At 35.7% G+C, this 23897-nt stretch overlaps 2 non-coding genes across 2 annotated transcripts; both read right to left on the reverse strand.

The window, feature by feature from the left end:
- Window positions 1–9686: 9686 nt before the first annotated feature.
- Window positions 9687–9770, reverse strand: TRNAY-GUA (transfer RNA tyrosine (anticodon GUA)). The gene has a single exon. It is a non-coding gene; the product is annotated as a tRNA-Tyr (tRNA).
- Window positions 9771–22440: 12670 nt separating this feature from the next.
- Window positions 22441–22514, reverse strand: TRNAR-CCG (transfer RNA arginine (anticodon CCG)). Its single transcript has one exon. It is a non-coding gene; the product is annotated as a tRNA-Arg (tRNA).
- Window positions 22515–23897: the final 1383 nt, after the last annotated feature.

Here is a 23897-nt window from a genome sequence, read left to right on the forward strand (position 1 = left end):
TTTTTCATTCTCTCATTGTATTATGTTTCTCTGCTGAACAATTTACAATGTAACAGAAGAAGAATCTGGTTGGGATTTTTCCTTGTGGGTTTTTCCCTAGTAATTGGACCTAAATTTCTATGTCTCTTTGTGTTCTTGGTTACTTTCTATTTTGAATATGGTTTATATGGTTTATATTCTATCTATAATTTCTTAACTGAATTTGCAATTGGAAGAAGTTTTATTTTAAGCAATTGTTTCAACGTAGAACATCTAGTTTTCAACATGGTATCAAAGCTTTGGTGAAGACAAGTCCAAGAATTTGAGAGCTTATTCTAGCTCATTTCTATTGGAATATATCTTTTTTTCCCTTCTATTTGCAAGTGATTATATGTTGAACTATCTCTTGTTGTCCATTCTATTTGTAGCGCATTTTCCACTGACATATAACTCATTGTCCCTTCCTATTTTTTGCTAAAATATTACATGTTTCTCCTTCTACTTGTTGCTGAAATTTGTTCACTAGATCAAGATGTCTTCCTCTTACTTTAATAATGAAGAGAGTTGGTTGATGCTTTGAATTTCTTCCCTTGGAGGGCCAAATTGGATATCACTCTTGAGGAACATGATGTACTGGAGTATGTTGAAGGAGAGGTAGTAGAACCAGCAGATAAATCTAATGTTTCTATTAAGGTCAGATACAATAAAGGAAAATTCAAGGCTAAAAAGTTATCCTTAACTCTCTTTGACACCATCTCATCACCTATGAGATCCAAATATATATATGATAAGTTTATTGGAATGTATCAAGTGAATAACTTGAGCCAAATTCTTGCTTTGAAGAATTAGCTCAAGGATCTGAAGATTAACATAGGAGAGACCATTCAAGCATACTTCATGAGGATCTATAGTTGTTGAGATCATATCTAATAATGAGATTGTATTGATTACACGTGGAGTTATTTCTCCATCTTGGGAAACTTTTATTACCACCATCAGCAACAATGACAAGTTTCCTATATTTTATGAGCTCTTGGGAAAGTGTAGTAAAAAAGAGGCCCGAATGATTTTCATAGGAAGAATTCCCAAGCATGAGGAGGGAGAACCTACTATTTTTTTTCCAAGGAAAGAAGTCAAAAGGAAGAAGAGGCCATCACTGTTCGAGAAAGACTACTCCAATATCTAACAGTGCCTTCAAATGGAACATAGACTTGTCAAAAGTCCAATGTTACAATTGCCATAAGCATGGTCATAATGCACGTGACTATCCAGAAAGAAGAATAGAGTCGAGATCCAACTACAAAAATCGCACTAACAAATATTATTATAGGAGAAGAGAAGATCCTTATGCTCGTAAAGAAAGCTAGCATTCTTGAAGGAACCCAAGGTATGGTAAAAATGCAACTGAAACAAAATATGAATACTTTCTTGTTTCTACTCTTTCTAGTTCCTCTCCTACAAATTCTTGTGACAGTTGGTTGGTTGATAGTGGTTCCTCAAGGCACTTTACATGCTATAAATAAGTACTCTCAAATCTGGTTGAGAGGGAGACAGATTTGAAAATGATTGTTGGTGATAACTCTACATATCCTATAAAGGGATCTAGTTATGTTTCCTTCCATCTGGATCAAGGTAAAACTATGACACTTCAAGAAGTTATATATGTACCTAGTTTGAAAGAGAATCTTATATCCATATCTTCTTTAGAAGATAAAGGAATGAAAGTTGCTTTCATAAATGGTAAAGTTTTCACTTGGCCGATGGGATCTAGCATAAGAGATGCCTTCACTTTTGGATAAATATGTGAAGGTCTATATAAATTCAAAGGAAGACCAATCCATCCACTGATCCATGACAACAATCATAAAAGTGAACTTTGTCACCAAAGGTTCACTCATCTGCACTATAAAGCATTACCTCGTGTGAGAAAGATGGTTTCCAGAATGCCAAATACTAGAGCAGATCATGAGGGAGTTTGTTAAGGATGTGCTTGCGGAAAGCAAGTCAAAGGACCATTTCCTTCGAGTCAAGTAATTCATCTTGTACATTATGAGTTATGTGGACCTATGCCTATAACTTCTCTTGGTGGCTACTTGTATTATATAATCTTTGTGGATGATTTTTCTCTCAATACATGGATTTATTTTTTGAAAAATAAAAGTCAAGTGCTTAATATATTTTAAAACTACAAATCTCTCGTGAAAAAACAAACTAGAAAGCGAATCAAAATATTTAGATCTGACCATGTAGGAGAGTTCACTTCCAATGATTTCATTGACTTCTGCAAAGAAGTTGGAATTAGGAAAGAGACCATTATGCCATATAACCTAGAAAAAAATGGTGTGACCGAAAGGAAGAATAAAACTATCATGGAAGCAGTCAAAGATGTGTTACATGATTAGAAATTACCAAAGTTCCTATGGGGATAAGTTGTTAACATGGTTTTCTATGTCAAAAATAGATCCCCTCACCATGCCCTAAACAACAAGACTCCTAAAAGAGTCTTCACTAGTGAAAATACCAAGGTGGAGCACTTGAGGATCTTTAGTTGCCCTCTCTAGTTCCATGTGCCATAATATAAGAGGAACAAGGTGAAAGCTTCATGTAAGAAAGGTACATTTGTTGGTTATGTGAGAATTCTAAATCTTATAGAATATATGTACATGGTCAAATAAATATAGATTTTAGCAGGGATGTAACATTTGATGGAGATGCATCTCTTGGAAATGAAAGGGGCACTCCTCATGCTCCTATTAATGTTTATAGATAAGATGATGTACTTGAAATATAAGAAGATCCTAAGGTTTAAATTGATCTTGTCGATGAACCCATGGATCCCATGGACCCCTTGGATCCTCCTCAATGTGATCCTCCTGCTAGAAAGAGGCCATTATGGCTTCGTGACACTCTTCAACATGTTGATAAACATGCTACCCCGAGATCAACCTTCATAGAAAGTAAGAAAATATGTCGGTTATGTTTAGCACCCTATAATTAACCTCTAGGCTGAAAAAAGGATCACAAGGGTAACCACAAACCTCTTTTAGGCTAAGGTCCAGCCACCCTAGCCTTGGAGAGGGCTCTCTCGCTAGGTTTCTTCTATCAATCAGCTAAATGACTGATATTTAGGTTGGTTATGATGAGCGGAGGATGATTTTGATTTTGATTTGTTTAAGGTGGGTGTAGAAGGAAGGACTACTTAAAATCATATCATGGTTATGGGTCTGAATGAATCAGGGATATGGTTCAATTCACACTGGGGCAAGGTAGGCAAACCTATGGGTAATCGATCAAATTCGTTGTAGTAAAAGTATGAATGGGAGGAAAGTGAAAAATGACAACCTGAGAATCCATGCAAGGATGAATTCAACTCGCCATGGAATAAAATAACACACATATAGTAATTAGCAGAAATTTGTCAAAGAAAACTCTTGAATTCTGAGAAATTTTTTAAACATGTAATGGTAGAAGTGTCCCCAAACACGTAATTTTATTAATCAAAAAAAAAAAAAACAAAACAAAAGCAAAAAAGCAAAAAAAAACAAAAACCAAAACTAAACAAAACAAAACAAAAACAAAAACAAAACAACAACAACAATTACATATTGATTTTGCAAGAGTTTACACCCGAACAACAAAACACTCTTGCAATGAGCTATTTATAAGCTAAAATGTCCTAACTACCTCTAATTATGGATCACTTATTAAATAACAAGTGTCCACTTACAATAAATTCTATTCAAACAACTTGCTAACAAATCTCCTAAAATAGAGCCTAAGATATGACACATTTGTAGAGTCATATCTTGTTACAACAATATACTAATTCTAAATGTCTCCATTAAATAATTAAATATTCTAGAATAATAATTATTAATTTAATATCTTAAATTAATAATTATTTTATTCCAACTTTATAACCTATGATAATATTTTATTTTTGGATCATATAACATTCCCCCCTATGATCCAAAGATACATTACAACAGATACCAAGTTCATCCCTGAACTTTGTAAATTTTATTTTTCCAAGTGGTTTTGTGAAAATGTTGGAGATCTGATCTTCGGAAGGACAATAAACTGGCTTGAGGACATCTTTGGCAATGAGAGATCTGATATGATGATACTTGGTGTCCACATGCTTTGTCTTTGAATGAAAAACTGGGTTCTTGGTAATTTTGACGGCTGACTGGCTATCAATGAATAATGATGTAGCTTCTGCCTGAGAAATTCCCAAGTCCTACAAAATTCTATGCAACCAAACAATTTCACATGCTGCTTCCCATGCTGAAATGTACTCTACTCCTATTAAAGAAGTGGCCACTGTAGCTTGTTTCTTACAACTCGAAGATACTGTTGTTGACCCTATGCTCATTAAATAACCTAATGTTGATGCTCGATCATCAATACTTCCAGCAAAGTCGGCATCTGAATATCCACCAAGTACAAAGTTTTTAGTCTTTGTGTAAAGAAGACCAAAATCTTTTGTTCCTTGGATATATCGAAGAACTCTTTTGGTTGCATACCAGTGACCGTCTCGTGGTTCCTGCATAAAATGTGAAAGAATACTGACTGCATAAGATAGATCAGGGCGAGTATCTGTCAAATAAATCAAGCTGCCAATCAATTGTCGTAAGTAGTACTGTCCACCTTTCCCCCCCTTCAAATTTTGAAAGTTTCAAGTTTTTCTCCATGGGGGTAAGAACAGGATTGCAATCCTGCATTCCAAATCGTTGAAGAAACTATGTTGCATACTTACTCTGAGAAATGAAAATATGGTATGGAAGTTGGAAGACTTCAACTCCAGGATAGTAGTGAAGTAATCCCAAATCTGTCATCTTAAAACCTGCATGTAACTCCTTTTTCACCTGTGCAATATGATCATCATTGTTTCTAGTAATGATCAAATCATCTACATACATAACAAGAATCACCAGATATTTCCCTGTTGTCGCACATATAAAGTATCATCAGATTCACTTCGTTGAAAACCAACTTTCCTAAGGTATTCATCCATTTTTGCATACCAAGCTCGAGGAGCTTGTTTTAACCCATATAAAGCCTTGATCAATTTGCAGACTTTATGTTCTTGCCCTTCAATTTCAAAACCTAGTGGTTGTGTCATATACACATCTTCTTGTAAATCCCTATTGAGAAAAGAACTTTTCACATCATTTGATGAACTTTCCATCCTTTCTGAGTAGCCAATGCAAGTGTTAATTGGATGGTGTTCCATTTAGCTGTAGGAGCAAAAGTTTCCTCATAATCAATGCCTTCCTGCTGCGTAAAACCTTTAGCGACAAGTATTGCTTTATACTTTTCAAGTTCTCCCTTTTGGTTGTACTTAATTCTGTAAACCCATTTTCATCCTATGGGTTTAACACTTTGAGGACAATCAACAAGTTTCCAAGTTTTTTTATCAATTACTACTCGATATTCTTCAATCATAGCCTATTGCCATTATTTATGTTTTACTGCTTCTTTGTATGTGGAAGGTTCAATCAAATCATGTGTTTTCAAGGCAAAATTTCCTTCACTTCTATGTGACTTTCTTGTGCCTATTTTATTCTGCTCATCAGGCTTTACATCTTTCAAAAGTTGAACTACCCATTTTGGTAGTTGATGCTCAGTTGTTTGATATTTTGAAAAGTCATCGTCTTTGTAAAGAGGATTAATATAAACTGATGTTCATCGATCAGTTGGAGATTCTGGAGGTGGAGAACCACTGTCAGAAGAACTGTTGCTGCTTGGAGATGCGTATGAACTGCTAGAAGATCCATATGTTGTTGTTGAAGTAGATGGGCTGGATGAATCATCTTCAGATGAAGGAAAATCAAGTTCATACCAATTTGGTGAATTTGGTTGACTTATTTCCTATTCTTCGACCGCCTTTAATTTCTAACTTTTTGAAGAAGACTTTTGATTTCTTCAACACTCTTACTCTCTTTTTCATCAAAAATCACATCCATGCTCACAATAAATTTTCCATTGGTCAAACGACAATACCCTTTCTTCTCGTCACCCTTTTTTGTGGAAGTAATTCTCTCTTGCAAAGAACCCATTTCCGTGCTAAGATTTGGCTGATAACCTATGGCGGAAGGCATTCTGCCTAATAGGGCGGATACCTCTGATCCCGCTTGGACAAAACAGAAGATGCTATCAATAAATAATAGTACGTCTTGCTCCCCATAATAGCAGCAAAGAATGTGCTAAACTATTAGCAGGAGTAGAAACTGCGGCAGTTAGGAAATTACAACCTTCCAGATAGGAACTGGCCAATCCGTGAGTATACCATGAAGTCACAAAGGTTGTACTCGTGAACCATCCACCTAAGACAAAATAGGCACAAGGAAAGAGCAATAGACCGGACCAACCCACAAACTTCGACATTTAAACCCATAGCTGATAATAGAACTGGAATAGATATTTTTTGTTTTCTGCTTACACGAGCCCATATCCTTTCTCCCACATCGATCTCTAATTTCGATCTTCTTCCCCAATCTGAAATCAAAGTGCCAGTATATATATATATAATTAATTCTATTATGGTCTAATTACGAACGGTAATAAATACCAGGACTTATTAATATTTGATTAACTACGACTCTGTAAATCCCATTTACTACAAATGTTCCATGGGAATTCATTAAAGGAATATTTCCGAGAAATACAGTTTGTTTCTGTATCTTCCTACTATTCCTCTGAATCGATCTTGCTGGTACATATAATTCAAAGTAATATGTAAGGGACTGATATACAGCATCTCTCTCTTTGATGAAAGGTTCTGCTAATTCATATTCATTACCAAAAAGCCTGAATTCAATTTCTTTATCTATATCGTCAATTTTTGGAAAATTATGAAGTTCTTCCATCAAGCCCTGATCGATAAAACGACAAAATCCTTCACTTATATCTTACCAAATTCAGGGATTGTAAACGCTCCCTCATTTTCATCTAATCGCATTGGAAGTTTCCCATCTGTAGAAAAATCTATTAAATTATTCTCGATTGATCTATATGGATCAATCCGACAAAAAAGATTCGGATGTATATTCAGTCTTCACTATATCCCATGAAATTCTACCCGTATCCAGATATACTTCCAATTAAAAAAAAAAAGGATAAGGAAGAGGTACTTTGATACTTTCTTCCAACCACGTGAAATGGAGCTATGAACGAATGAATCAAACCATTCTTAAATGTTAATCTCACTTAGAAAATTTCCTAATGAAAATAGTCAGATCGAAAGAAAGATGGAGAACAAATTAGATCCATTTCCTTTATGGTTGACTTTAGCATACATCTCATACTATACTTAAAGGACGGACGAATGACTTGAAAGGACAAAAGATTCGATCTGTCCATGGGATTCCCATATCTCGGCGACATAGCCAAGCGGTAAGGCAGAGGACTGAAAATCCTCCATCCCCAGTTCGAATCCGGGTGTCGCCTTGTTGAGGTAATTAAATGGAAGGAAAAGTATGTATTTCCATTACAGAACCTCTGGAGACATATTGGTACATATTACCAATATAGATAGTGAGTTACGTACATTTGATCCTGATTCCGTCGTGAATGTACGACCCTCGAGTTAGTTATAGTAACTTGTTGGTCAATGAACAAATGGATTTATTGATCTCTCATATCAGATCGAACGTCAGTAACGTTCAGAATGCAAAGGTGGACCATTCATTTCAACTTCAACTTTGCACTATGGTTAATAGTTCCCTTATCATCTCGATGATGAAATCATTATTTTTTAGAGAACATGATCTGTATGGATATAGTCGGTATAACTTGGGCTGCTTTAATGGTAGTTTTTACATTTTCCCTTTCCCTCGTAGTATGGGGGAGAAGTGGGCTATAATGGTAATGCTTAAGAATCAATTATTGTGTTCTTTCCATATCATGCATGGTAATATATTCTGTTCCATAAGGATCCAGTAATATTGAATCTTCGTTCCAAATTGAAACACTCTACATGGAATTATTTCCTCTTTATCCCCGTAAGGGATGTACGTAATCCCTTATCATTATCATTTTCCTATGAAAAATCTTATTTTCTTCAACAGGTTTGAATTCATTAGTTCTTTTCTAGAATGAGTCGATAATCTCATTTCTTCCACTGAAGAACGATCTCTCTTCTCTTTCTTAGTAGGAATAGAAAGAGTCCCTGTTTTATCGGATGGTTCCGAATTGAATTGATTGGATCTGATATGAATTCCGTTCTCGGAAAAATATGGGACATAAGTCATAGATTCCTTTGCTTTTTCATATACCATTTCAAGTGCTATATCTAACATGTGCTAGATATAGATGTTCGTACCGAAAAAAAGATGTTCAACTTTGATCCTAAAGAATCCGAAAGTACGTTCAGAATTAAGTCTGTCTGCATTGGGTCTATTTTTCCAGGAGCAGGAAGAAGGTGATGTGATCAGCTCCGCTATTTTATGGTACGAGGTCCTTCATCCTACATTTACCATATATGGATAAGTACAATTAAGATATATTTATCCATATATGGGTGTAAAAGAAGAAGTAGTACAAAAGAAAAGGTTAGATATTCTTTTCCTCCGTACTACTTCTTCTTTTCTTTTCAAAAAAAATTAAAAGCAATCCCTACCCTGTATTGTTGTAATACAATAGATCCACCCTATATTGTTGTAATATAAAAGATCTCATAACCTATTTTATACTTATGATCTGGATCATAAAGATCTATCTAGTGATCAGCAATCAATTGATTTTCATCAAAATCAATTGCTTCCACTGCTTGCACTGGCCGTTTTGACGTAAGGGATAAGTAGAAAAGCAGTAGGAACTGCAAGGAACAGTAGAACAGCAATAAATGCAAGGGTATTTACTTCCATGATCTCCTTATTTTAACTTTGTTCAAAAATAGCTCGAGATTTGATCTCATAGAGATGAATGAATATTTCTTTCAAGATCCATGAAATAGATGTATGTCATTGATAGAATTGGTTCGAGTAATGGAATCTAACTAATGGATTGAATGAATTCTTCGATGGAAATAGTATAACCTAATACGATCACTTTTGATAAGACTAGTAGTAAAAACTTACGTGCATCAGAAAACGTTCCGATCAACACATGTCTGGTATAATTTCGAAAGAATAGGATTCGTACGAATAAGAACCTTATGCTCCTCCAGAAGACATTCGTTAGACATGAGAGATATTTTGCTTGGATCTCCACGATTTAGATGGAATTGTGAATCTATCCCGCTTCGGTGATGATATAGAAAGAAGTATCCAATATCGAATTTATCCAGAGGCCCACCCATGACCCTGGAATGATAAGGACTAGTCCGTCCAGATCCTGACATGATCATTCATAGTTCACTTACTATTGGATCGGGACTGACGGGACTCGAACCCGCAACTTCCGTCTTGACAGGGCGGTACTCTAACCAATTGAGCTACAATCCCAATACAGTACAGTTCACCTACTATTAGATAATATTTATTTCATGATAGGTGCTAGATAGGTCATATATATTATGCGAGTGCTACGTCGATTAAATATCTTATCCTTCTCTTTCATTTTTGAAATGTATCGATTCATACGGAATTGGGCATCTACGATATGAATAGATATCGATGTCGGGGTTCAATAACCAATTATCTTTTCATTCATGATTAGCATGAATATAACCATACCGATAGATTGGTATTGATGATATTGGTTGGGTCGAGCTGGATTTGAACCAGCGTAGGCATATGGCCAACGGATTTACAGTCCGTCCTCATTAACCACTCGGGCATCGACCCAGGAACAAGACAGTAATTGAAAATTATTTAGGATACCTAACGAATGGATCATGGTACCCCCAGGGGAAGTTGAATCCCCGTTGCCTCCTTGAAAGAGAGATGTCCTGATCCACTAGACGATAGGGGCCACCAATCTATTCTTTATAATATGAAATTGATCGGGAAGTTGTCAATAATATTACAAGAATTCTTGGTTTCCTCAAGTTTTTTTTCAATAAACTTGCCAATCGATAAAATGGAGTCCCTTCAGAAATTAAATATTGCAACTAAAACAACTCTAAAGCAATTTACGAAATCTATATTTGTGATCCATCGGCCCAGTTCCGATAAAAAAGACTTTATGGACTCAAATTATACAAAATGTTTCATACTTGATAATTTTGATAATTTTAATAATTTTTATAGTTTAAATAATTTAAATTATTTAAATTATTTTGATAATTTTAATAATTTTTATAATTTTTATAATTTTTATAATTTTGATAATTTTAATAATTTTAATAATTTTGATAATTTAAATTATTTAAATTATTTAAATAGTGAATGGGGCTTATCGTTCTCTGATCGAAGTTATCCGGAAAAGACTCAAAAAAATATAAATGGGTTGGTTGGACAAAAGATCGATCCGTATGTTACAATCGGATCGTGGCGGGTATAGTTTAGCGGTAAAAGTGTGATTCGTTACATTATCAACTCGAATAATGGAAGGATCTTTTACATGGATCTTCGATCCATCTAAAGCTCTATTTCCAGATAGGTTCAAAACCTCCCCTATACCATCCATCCAGAGTTCATATGTTACACAACTTCATATACTTTACGTTCCCATATTAGAGTATAGTGCTTCACTTATTTCCATTAAAACAAATGCCCGTTGGTGTTCCAAAAGTGCCTTTCCGAGCCCCTGGAGATGAAGATGCAACTTGGGTCGACTTATACAACCAACTTTATCGAGAGAGATTACTTTTTTTGGCTCAGGATATCAATCACGAGATTGCAAATCAACTCGTGGGTCTCATGGTATATTTGAGTGCAGAAGATTCAAATAAAGATATTTTCTCATTTATCAACTGTCCCGGTGGATCAGTAATACTAGGGGTAGGTCTTTTCTATATGATGCAAGCAATAGTACCAGATGTACATACAATATGCATGGGGGTAGCTGCTTCAATGGGATCTTTCATCCTAATCGGAGGAGAAATGCCTAAACGTATAGCATTACCTCACGCTAGGGTTATGATCCACCAACCTGCTAGTTCCTATTATGACGGATCAGCTGCAGATTTTCATAACGAATCGAAACACATAACGATGCTTCGCGATTACATAACCAGATGTTATATAGAAAGAACGGACCAACCCGGAGAGGTAATTCAACGGGACCTGAACAGAGATGTTTTTATGTCAGCGACAGAAGCCCAAGCTTATGGCATTGTTGATGTCGTAGCGGAAGGTTGATCTCATAGCGGAAGATCTTCTTTTTAATTTATTTTTATAATGAACTGTAAACTGTGATCTCTTTGTTCCTTTTCAAAAAAAAAGGGGGGGGGGGGGGGGGGGAAGTGATTCATTTCATAATCACCTGATATCGTATGGTTAGGATCAATCCGAACCAGTTGATTCCGCATACAATACAGCTAGAATGCCCACTATTCAACAACTTATTAGAAATGCAAGATAGCCAATAGAGAATAGAAAAAAATCTCCTGCTCTTCGAAGATGTCCTCAGCGTAGAGGAGTATGTGCTAGGGTGTATGTGCGACTCATTTGGATCAGAAACTTAAACAGACTGGGAAATTCTTACAAGTTACGGAATAACAGAAGAATTTTCCCGCTGTAATCAAGTAAAGATCCATCATCTAACCTTACCGGGGATGAAATTTATGGTTTCCATTGGTGCAAATCCAATCACCTTGATGTGGGATGAAAATCAATTCCTCATTGGTAGTGAATGGTCATCAATCCATTGAGCAGGGAAATCATGCAAATTGAAGAAGCATAAAGTTTATGCTCATATTGCCGCGAGAACGGAACAACAGGGTCAGCTACCTGGCCAACCCTAGAATTACATGTTGTTACTGTATTAATAGATCTTGTAATGAGAGTATTTATTACTTAATGATTCAAGAGTAGAGCTGGAGATGGTAAACCGTACAAGTTACCGATAGCATACTCATCTCATATTTCGGAAATTAATAAAAGGCTCCGGCGTATAGAGAGGACCTTACCGTTGGAGAAAGAACCATAGAAACGATGAAACCCATGATTTTTTCTCATTCTCAGTACAAGGTCCCAGTCCTTGCCTACTAGGAAGATGCCTATCCAAAGGAATTATGGTTGGGAAGGTTGCAGTAGCAAAAGCCATTGGAACTTTTATTTTCTAAATAAGAAGAATCAGTGTTATTCTCAATGGACCAAACAAAACAAATGACTAACCGAGAAAAATATTAGCGATTCATGAGAGTAAACTTCAATGACCAGAGTGAAACATGGATATATAGCTCGAAAACATCGGAAAAAAATTCTTGCATTTGTATCAGGCTCTCGAGGGGCCCATTCGAAACTTTTTCAAACTGCTAACCAACGGAAAGCTAGAGCCTTAGTTTCCGCCCACCGAGATAGAGGTAAACGCAAGAGAGATCTTCGTCGTTTGTGTATTACTCGGATCAATGCAGCAGCTCGTGCCAATGGGGTTTCTTATAATAGATTCATCCAATATTTGTACAAGAGGCAGTTGCTTCCAAATCGTAAAACACTTGCACAAATAGCTGTATTAGATAGTAATTGATTTTCCACCATCTTTAACAACTTATCGTATGATGAAATAGGTTAGGTATAGATGAAATAAATAGGTAAAGATGGAATGGATAGAACAGATTCTCCCAGAGAATTCCCTCCGGGAAGGTCGAAATATTGAAAAGTTTTTTCATATTGGATTGGAAATGAACGAAAAGAATTCAATCCAATTCTTTTCCAAAAATGAAATCTTGTTGACTTTCAACAATAGACTCAAGATCTGCATCTTTATCGAACATATATTCCTACTCCGATTTGATTAAGGAGTAGGCTTATTTCCCATGGATCAAATTAGTTTTCATTATAAAGAAAAGGTAACAAAGATAGAATACGAGCTCGTTTAATAGCGTTAGTCATTAGAAGTTGTTGTTTTGAAGTTAATCTATTCACTCGGCCGGCTAATATTTTTCCTTGCTCACTAATAAATCGACTAATTAGGCTCATATTTTTATAATCGATCCGATCTCCCGACCTAATAGGTGACAAATGTCTACGAATTGGTTTCAAATATCTACGAATTGGTTTCAAACGTCTGCGAATTGGTTTCAAATGTATACGAAAAGATTGCTTGGGTTTATCCATAGTTTGTTTCATGAACCTTTTGAATACTATTTATTCCAAATCTTTTTAAAATATTGTTCCATTAAAGATCTTGTTGAAATACCATTTCTTTTTATATCTGTGATTTATTCCTATCCATGGGTAGTACGTTTAATCTCTTTTTTTTATCTCTCCATGAATGGTATGCTTGTAACAATAGGGACAAAATTTATTTGATTCCAATCGAATAGGTGTATTGCGTCGATTTTTCCGAGTCGTATATCTAGAAATCCCCGGGAATCTTTTATAAACACTATCTTGGGTACAACTAGTGCACTCCAAAGTAATTGTTACTCTTATATCTCCGCTCTTGGCCATAAACTTACTCTGAATATTGGTTTTGCTTTTCGACCTCAAAAATAAAAAGGGAAAAAGGGATAGAAGTTGATAGCCGGAGATCCTACGGTGAAACATTTGAAAGTAAAAAAATGATTGATCAGGAGTGAGTTTTCAGTTTTACTTAGAAAATTGAATGTGGAAAGAATCTTTAGATCGATATTTCTACTTGAATTCTACCCCCTTCCAGTCCTAAACTTAGATCCTTTTTGGGGTTGAATGCACTAATTTCTCCAAGAGGTAGGAGAAGTCAATCTAGCACAATCTTTTTTCCCTTGGCTTTAAGAAAAAAATTAAAAAAAGGAAAGAGAAAGAAAAAGAGCATCTGGAAAAAAACAATTGATTTCTATCAATAGGGCGGCTAAAAAACTGACGCATAAAATAGCTAACACAGGCGCTGTGGAAAGATAGGTCTCTAGATCTTGCATTGTAAATTCTCCTTATTGATCATAATGTGTAAGTGATTCAACCGTATCAATAGTTATGAATCCTAGAGAAAACTCGGAACTGATGAATATATATATAATGTGATCCGGGCTGTGGTCCTATTTATAGAAAAGGAAAAAGATGTTTCATCGCCATAATTAATAGTGATATTCTAGATAATAGACCTTACATGTATAAAGTCTTTTCACTCACGAGACCGAAGAGAAATGAAGGTGGAAAAATGTGGGAAACATATTTCAAATTCTATAAAATAAAATTAAAATAACATTGTCTAATGATTAGAAGGGATGTAGCGCAACTTGGTAGCGTGTTTGTTTTGGGTACAAAATGTCGCAGGTTCAAATCCTGTCATCCCTACCTTTCCCTTCTTTTGTATGGAAAGACTTTTCTATGGAAATACTTTTCTATGGAAAGAAAGGAATGAAAGATCATTTGATATCGATTCGACGGGAACATCAAATAATTGAATCGTATCAGATGCGAAAGTGTTTTGCTCTAAGAGTATCAACAAAAGGTATTTTTCCTTCATCTCTGAATATTAAAGAAAGCGCTCTTAGTCCAGTTCGGTAGAACGTAGGTCTCCAAAACCTGATGCCGTAGGTTCAAATCCTACAAAGCGTGATTCTGTTCCTATCAAATCCAACCCTCAAAATTATCGATAATTCATTCCAACTGGAACGAGCAATGGAATCTGACCTCCTAGGAAAAGTAGGATGCCAATGAAATTGGAGGATATTCCAGGATCAAATATCCAATTGATCACCACGTCGGTATTGTGAATATGCAGTTACGAATAATCCGGCCAAAGTTATAGGAATTAGACCTAACACAATTCCGGATGGCAAAGCCTCAATCATTTCTATTCAACGGAATAAGTAGGGATAATAGCTATACTGGATAGTACCCTTAGTTTGCTATGAATCTCAATGATCAGAAATTTATATAGAGGGAATAAACAAAATTATTGAAATTGAAATAGTGAACTGAGAGGGTTTCCCCTACCTTCATTTTGAATAAGTGGTATCTTGCTCGAACTAATGAATAGGACTAGGGTGAAAATGATAGAAGCCAATAAGAAACCGAAATAACTAATTATAGTTATAGTAGGCATGGAAGGACTGAATGAAATATGGTTTATACATATCTTCATGAGACAATTACCTAAATTTTTCTTTTCGTAACCTTGAGATCAGAATACAAAAGATCAATTGTCCCAATTCGTACCAATTCTCCTATATCTACTATAGGATATGTATGAATGAACATGGATGAGAGGAGATCTATAGTAGAAATATCTTCATTATCCTAGAAATCATTCATCGAGCAACTAATGAATAGCACCGGCAAACCCCTTCACAAATTGTCGAATGTAATCTTCTTACAGGGTAAATGAATTCTCAATCAGTATGATTGGATCACCTGGCATTATCTTTTTACCAGCAGCTATCGGTCCAGAGACTGGACCGGAAGAAAACTCTCCACAGACATAGCCAAAGTTTTGTGAATTTCACGTTTAGGTGTAAGAAAGAATATGAATATCCATTTTGTCCTTTCATTTCTCGATCTTATTGATCCAATCATTCGACCCTCTAGACGGATTAGGTTTTTTAAATATTAATTATTATAGCGAGTAGAGCCCGATATTACAGAAATTCCACCTATTGAAAAGAGTAACTTGTAATTTCACATACCTAAAATTGACTAGGTTCTATTGCACTATCCACTTGGTTTTATCTAATAAGTAACACCTACTCGCTAATACAAGGTACTATATAATAAGTCTGTGGCATAACTCCATCTGTGTCGGATACTATTGGAAAAGCAACATACATCTGCGTAGCACCAATGATCCCCGTGCAATTTGAATTACTGGGTTCATCTACACGGGCATAATGTCATGTCGGAATGAAAAAGGAAGAATATAAAAGAATAATATTCTGGATGAGTTTTATTGATAGTGATTGATATCCTTTGCAAGCGGCACTCATCCTCTTTTTCGGTTCTAAAGTCACCGAATGCAGAAGCTAATTCCAATCGAAAATTTCCACTATGCTATTGTTACAACATCGATTGAGGGAGTTGGGGTTCCTTACGCCCGGACGGACCTCGGAACATGCAATATTCTCTTCTTTCTATTGGGATTTAGTCGACCAAACAGAGATAGAATAACTGCTGCCAAGAACAGAATCATTCTATCCCGTTCCTTCTCGATACTCATCAAAATTGTATTGTTGTGTCAGAAGAAAGCTAGCTATACTGGTCTAGTAGACTTTAAGGATACCCTTGGTATAACATTGACAATCGAACAAGGATTGGAGAAGATATCAGTAGTCTTCCATTTCCTGATCTCTATCTTTCATGGGATCAATTCCCCCTTGACTGACTTTACAATAATATATGGAGCTGAGCATGTCTGGGAATACGGAGAACGCTCCTTTGCTGACATTATTACTAGTATTAGATACTGGGTTATCCATAGCATTACCATACCTTCTCTATTCATTGCAGGTTGGTTATTTGTAAGCACGGGTTTGGCTTATGATGTGTTCGGGAGCCCCCGGCCAAATGAGTATTTCACAGAAAGTCGACAAGAGGTTCCATTAGTAACTGGCCGTTTCGATCTGTTAGAGCAACTCGATGAATTTACTAGATCTTTTTAGGAGGCACTAATGACTATAGATAGAACTTATCCAATTTTTACAGTTAGATGGTTGGTCGTTCACGGGCTAGCTATCCCTACAGTTTTTTTCTTGGGATCAATATCGGCAATGCAGTTCATCCAACGATAAACTCTATACTAAAGGAAGAGGAAGTATGTAGATATGACACGACCGAACCCGAACAACCAAAATGTTGAATTGAATCACACCAGTCTCTACTGGGGGTTGCTACTAATTTTTGTACTTGATGTTCCATTCTCCAATTATTTTTTCAATTAGGAACAATGATAATATTCTCACTCCATTCGAAGAGATCCAATACGCATAATTATCAATGCTATGACTGTTTATGTCTCGAGTATGACCACTTAAGAAAATTTGAAAGGGAGTAAGAGAAATGGCCGATACCACTGGAAGGATCCCTCTTTGGTTGATAGGTACTGTAACTGGTATTATCGTGATTGGTCTACTGGGTGTCTTTTTCTATGGTTCATATTCCGGATTAGGGTCATCCCTATAGTAGGGGAAATGCACTTACTGTCTGTGGGAAATAGTATACATGCGAAAGTGAAAAATCGATAAGCTTATCGAAATCTCTTTTTGAGATTCTTTCTATATTAATCTGAATTAGAAGAGAAGATTCGTACAAATAAAATGACTCTGTCATTTACTTCATTCAATGCCTTTCAGTCAAGTGATGAGCCAATCTATTCTTCCGCTATATGATCGGAAAAAATTTGGATCGATCAAATTTAAATATCTGTCGAAGGAACAACAGAAAAACGGATAATATTAAGTACTAAATATTTGCTCATTTATCTGATGGAAGATTATGCGAAGTTTTTGTAAAAACCCGAACTATGAGAATCTAAATGTGCATATAGAATATTTTCTTCTATTTTTTTGGCTTACAAAATAAAAGAGGAGGAAAAACACCTTTTATTCATTTTCTCTCATTAGGAACAAACCCTATCAAAAGTTTTATAGGTTTTTTTTTTTATGAGTGATATTGCCCCTTACTTGTCTGCTCTTCCTTCTTTAGGAATTTTCAGTATAACGTACAAAATAATCTTCAAATTACGAAGGAATTGACGAATAGGACAAGATCGGAAACCCAATTAGTTCTTCGAATAATGAAATAGGAGAATGGGATCAGAGAAAATAGGAATCTTCTCCAAGATTGCTTAGTTATTCTCCTCATCTCTCCTCCCTACGATCTATCTCTATTTTCCGGCCGGATCGTTTGGACAAGGAAAGGAGGGAATGGCATGTATATAGTACACGATATAGCATATCGGGGATCGTTCAACAAGTTGATCTGTTCCAGTGCTTATGGAGTCACTCCCTATTTCAATTTTATTCCAATTTAGATCTAAATGAACATTTTATCAAGAATATATAAGGGAGAAGAAGGATAAAAGGCTCCGAAGGGGTATTAATTTTTGAATCAATAAGTAAACTTCATGTTCAAAAATCTATGGACCTAAAGATTCATCTCGGCCAATTGAACTTTCTCAAATTGTTTCTTCTTAAGGACCAAAAATATCTGTGCCAGAATGACAGATGCTAAGAATAATAAAAGACCTTTAACACGTAATGGATCTTGAAGTACTATCTCTGCATCTCCTTGACCAAATCCACCCAAATTAGGGTTATTCGTTAATGGCTGATCGACCTTGATCAATTCGCCTTCTGAAATAAGAAGCTCCAGTCTTGGAGGTACAATGTCAACCACTTGCCCACCATCTGATGTATTATCGATAGTTATCTCATATCCACCCTTTTCTTTACGTAAAATTTTGCTCACTCTTCCTGTTGCTGAAGCACTATAGACCGTATTGTTGCTCTTACTCCCGTCGGGATAAATTTGTCCTCTTCCTCTATTACCACCCACATATATGGGATATTTCAGGAAGTGAGCTTCTTTATCAGTAGAAGGATCTGGTGAAAGGATGGGGAACACAAGTTCACTATATTTTTGACCGGGAACAGGACCTATTACAATAATGTTTTTTTTATTGGGACGATAGTTCTGAAAATAAAGATTACCCGTCTTTTGTCTAATCTCAGGGGAAATACGATCCGGAGGGGCTAATTCAAAGCCCTCGGGTAAAATTAGAATAGCTCCTACATTTAAAGCCCCTTTCTTGCCATTAGCAAGAACTTGTTTCATCTGCATATCATAGGGGATCTTAACAACTGCTTCAAATACGGTATTGGGAAGCACGGATTGTGGAACCTCAATATCCACAGGTTTTTTTGCCAAGTGACAATTGGCACATACAATACGTCCAGTGGCTTCTCGGGATTTTCATAACCCTGCTGTGCAAAAATGGGATATGCATTCGAAATGGATGTCCGAGTTATGATATGTATCATGACCAGGACGGAAATTAACCGAGTCATCTTTTTCGCCCATTCATAATTATTTCTATTTTGCATGGTTCAATTATTGGTTCCAAATCATTTTTGGGGTGAGAGTAGGTAGCTATCATAGTTACCTGTCAAAAATTCTGCTACTATATTGATTCAACCAAACCTAAAAATAAGAAATCGGAAGTCTCGCACCAGGAGAAGAATGAAGGGGAGGAATAGCTAATTCCTGAACACGGAAAACACTTTATTATTCCGTTTCAATTGTTTCGGTCGGAGAAAACAACCTACCTATTCTTTATTCATTCATCGAATGATAAATTACTACAAGTGAAGGAGATATACGATTGAAACGACGGAAGATCCAATATTTAAGAATCGTATCTAAGATGACTGGAAAAGTTGAAACAAGACCAGATATGATTCGTTCATTATGGGAAAATCCATAACTTTCGGAGATCGAATCGATCATCAGTTCCCAACCATGGGGTGAATGAAACCCAATACATAGATCGGTTGCTAAAAGAATTAGAAAAGCTTTCATTGTATTGCTCAGACTATAGAAGAATTCTTGGATCCAAGAATTGATAATAGCGAGTTTATTCTTACCCAGAATGATATAAGCACTTATAAAAGCAAAACCTATTAGATTTGTTAATAAATGTGATATTATCTGGATACAATCTTCATTGTACATTTCGACCAATTGGATCGTTTCTTTGTGAATCTCTATACGAATAGATTGTGAATGTGTTCCCAAAGAATCTTCCACCATTCTTTCTAACAAGAATAGTTCTTCTATTTTCTCAAATCTTCCCAGAGCATTTTGTTCCTGGAGATAATCAAAAAAATTCTGAGATTTAACCGTATTCCACCAATTTGTAACCCAAGGCTCCAAACCTTTCCGTAATGAAATAGGAATTACCCAAGGCAGTACTACTAAACATGCGAGATATCGTAGGGAAGCTGATGCTTTATATTCGGACACTTCCAATTCGTGAATCGCTAACGAACCTGATTCACTTGTCAATTCTGTCCGAAATCTAGACAAAGTACGAGTGATAGAATGAGGTATGGGATCCATAGATTGATCTATTGCGTAATTGTTTGATCCCGATCAAAAAAATATACTCGGGAAAAAAGTAAAAGGTTTGTTCAAAATGGGTGAGACGGAGCATAAGGAGATCATTCCAAATCATTTATATATGGACCAATTATCTATTCATTTTTTTCATCTTCTTCTTTTTTAGAAGAATAACTTGAAGTAACATAAGTCTTATTCATTGCCAAGATCTTTTGAATCCTGATCACTAGATCCTTTACGAATATTTCCCCAGTTATCTCCAAAGATGACAAACGCTCTTGAAAAATGAGAGAACGACAAAAAGTCATAATTGGATCGTGATGAGAGGAAAAAAGCGTTTTAGTTTTAGGGAAACCGGACCACTCTATCTATCTGTATATGAATATGAATATGAATATATATCCTATCTGTTCTGCAATTGAAAGATCTAAACCCATTTATTAAATCTGATTTGATCAGATTCATAAAATCTCGTCCTTCTGAATATACAGATGAGAAAGAACCATTGTAATTGCCGGAAGTAATAAGCCGACTAAAGGCACCAAAATAGAGGGTAGGATAGGGAGTAGGTTAGAGAGTAGGTTAGAGAGTAGGTTAGGGAGTAGGTTAGGAATTATCATAGAACGAGTACCTTACTTAATCAATGAAATGTTTATCCATATTACAAAGAATAATTATAAGGTCAAATAAGTGATGGGACCAAATAAGCGGTCCCATTCGTCCTTCTTCATAGAATACATGTATGCAAGTGTTCGTTGTTCCTTTCCCCGTCTCTCCCGAAAATACTAAAAAAGCATTTCCAGTTGGGGCAATTTTTTTTTTTAATAAGATCTCGATGAGTTCAACAATGAGTTCTATATTACAACATAGAGATCCATTAGAACACTTACTATATAAGTAAAATAGTGGAAGAACATGAATCCTGACCAAAATTTCTCTGATTTCTGAAAGCGGAGAATTGGCTATATGGATTGTTAGTATAGGCTCGAGGATCATAAATTGTTAATAAGAAGGGGGTGAAAAGCAATTCTCTCCTTCGCCGCGATAAGAAACTGTATCACTGTCACTTCCGTTACAAGGAACTCGATTTGATCCTTTTTCCTGATAAGGAAACTCAACGTTCATTTTTTTCTTTTTATTTATTTACAAGGAAGACCGTAAAACGTAAAACCAAAATAGTTCACTCGGAACACCTTTTAAGAGATTACGTGGAACGATCAGATCAAATAAACCATGACCAAATAAATGCTCAGTCACCTGAAAATCTTCAATCACTTTCTAACCTAATGTCTGTTCGATTACTCTTTTACCTGCAAATGCAATGTACGCTTTAGGTTCAGCAATAATAATATCTCCCAACATGCCAAAACTAGCAGTCACTCCACCAGTTGTCGGTGACGTCAGAATCGATATATATAACAACTTTTTCTCCTTCTGATGAATATATAATGCAGAAGCTATTTTAGCCATTTGCATTAAACTAAAACTTCCTTCTTGCATACGTGCTCCTCCGGAAGCACACACCATAATTAATGGAAGAGATTCCGCGGTAGCGCGCTCGATCAGACGGGTTATTTTCTCACCTACTATAGAGCCCATACTACCTCCCATGAACTGAAAATCCATAACTCCGAGTGCGATAGTAAGACCATTTAATTGACCTATGCCTGTTTGAATAGCATCAGTTAAACCTGTCTCTATTTGATAGAAAGTGATATGATCCTTATAAGATTCATCCTCAGAATTAAGATTATCAGAATGAGAAGGTTCATTCTCAGAATAAAATTGAAGAACATCTAGAGTGTACATGTCTTCATCCATAGGACGCCAAGTGTCACGATCAATTGGAAGTTCTATTCTATCTGAACTATTCATTTGCAGATAATATCCACATTCTTTACAAACACTTTGATTCTCTCTCAAGAATCTGAGATATAGTAAGTTCTCGCAATTATCGCATTGAGCCCATAAATTCTTAATTTTAGCGTAATCAATACTTTTATTCTTGTTTTTATCCGTCTCATTGGCATCCTTACTATCCCTTTCGACCGAATTTTTTAGTAATGCAGTTATTTTACGCTTGTCTTCGAACCACTCCTTTATATACATAGAGTTTTCCTTCCATATAAAGGTGAAAATTGTTACTTTTCCTATCTTATTTTGTATGAAGAGAAGTCGTATAAGTATAAATACAATGATGAAAATTATTAATCAATAATGGAATGAATCATTGAGAAATCATTTCCATTCATTATTGATTAGGAATCTGAAGTATCGATCCGGGATTATGATAGAATACTTTATTCTATTATAAAGAAAGATTCTCTCCTATACCGCGATGGAAAGGAATTTTCATTTAAAATACAACATCTTTTGGGCTAGAAGGGATTTGAACCCTTGACTTCACGGTCCGGAACCATGAGCTCTAATCCACTGAGCTACCAACCCTATCGAATGATCTATAAGATAATTGTAAAGGATGAATAGGATTCGTTATCGAATGCTTGACCCAAAAAAAATTTCATAAATAACTCTGTTTGAGAAGCCAATCATTGTACATTTCAAACTTCTTGAGTCAAGCTTAGTTCGTTTTTCTTTCGGAACTAAAGCATAATAGACTGATCCAAAAACTCTAAGATGTTTAACTTGAGGTTTGAAACCAAACCAAGCTTCATAAGGTGTGATTCCATCTAAAGAAGCAGTTGGAGACCTGTTTCTTAAGTAGACAGTTGTATGAATTGCTTCTGCCCAATATGTTGGACTTAACCTTTTGAAAGTTAACATAGATCTCACCATTCCTAACAAGGTGCGATTCATTCTTTCTACTACTCCATTTTGCTGTGGAGTGTAAAAATTGGTAAGATGTCGTTTTATGCCATTATCACTGCAATAAGTTTTGAATTCATTTGAAGTGAATTCTCCCCCATTATCTGTCCTGAGAGTACCTATCTTTTCTTTGACTTCATTTTCAACAAGTTGGCGAAAAATTTGAAAATTTTCAAATGCTTTTGAATTTTGCTTTAAGAAATAAACCCAAGTCACTCTACTGAAATCATCAATGAATAGTAAGAAATATTTGCAACTGCCAAATGAAGTCTGTAGTGGTCCACAAATATCACTGTGAACTAGTTGTAGCCACCTGTTTGCACACCATGAACTGGTTGGAAAACTTTCTCGACTTTGTTTTCCATAAATGCAAGCTTCACAAATTGCATTTTCCTTTTTGAAAGTGGTAAGTCCTTTAACCATCCCTTGTTTCTGCAATTGAGAAAGACTATCAACATTTAAATGTCCATATCTTACATGCCATAATCTTATAGGTGAAATTCATGTAGTCACTGCCCCTGCAAAATCAAAATGCCTTGGAATAGTTGTCCCTTTCATCCTTAACAGTTTTCCATCTTCATAACCTGTCATCACAGTTTTCAAGCTCTGTTTGACTGAATTAATCTTAACCAAGCCATCTTCCATAATTACCTGATATTCTGCTTGTCGAATCCTGACTAAAGACAACAAATTTTTCTTAAAGGTTCATACATACCATACATTTGAAATCATTTTTTCTCCAATGCCAGGGAGAAAAAATTTAACTGCTCCTTTTCCATAAGGAGTATGTTTTGTATCATCTGCAAGAAAAATGGAATTAAGTTGTCAATCTTGAAAATTCCAAAAAAAATCACGTTGACAAGTCATGTGCTGAGTTCCCTTGAATCTAAGATCCAGGCATATTCATAATCACTTCTAAGATGGGATGAAAGTTGTAATGTCGGTGAGGAAGTAAAAACATATTCTGAGTTATCATTGTCTGGATCATTTGCAAATTGTGTTGAG

The sequence above is a fragment of the Pinus tabuliformis genome, chromosome 2_1, assembly GCF_031772625.1.
Source record: "Pinus tabuliformis cultivar Carrire ecotype Pingquan chromosome 2_1, CPIR1, whole genome shotgun sequence".
Lineage (NCBI taxonomy): Eukaryota > Viridiplantae > Streptophyta > Pinopsida > Pinales > Pinaceae > Pinus > Pinus tabuliformis.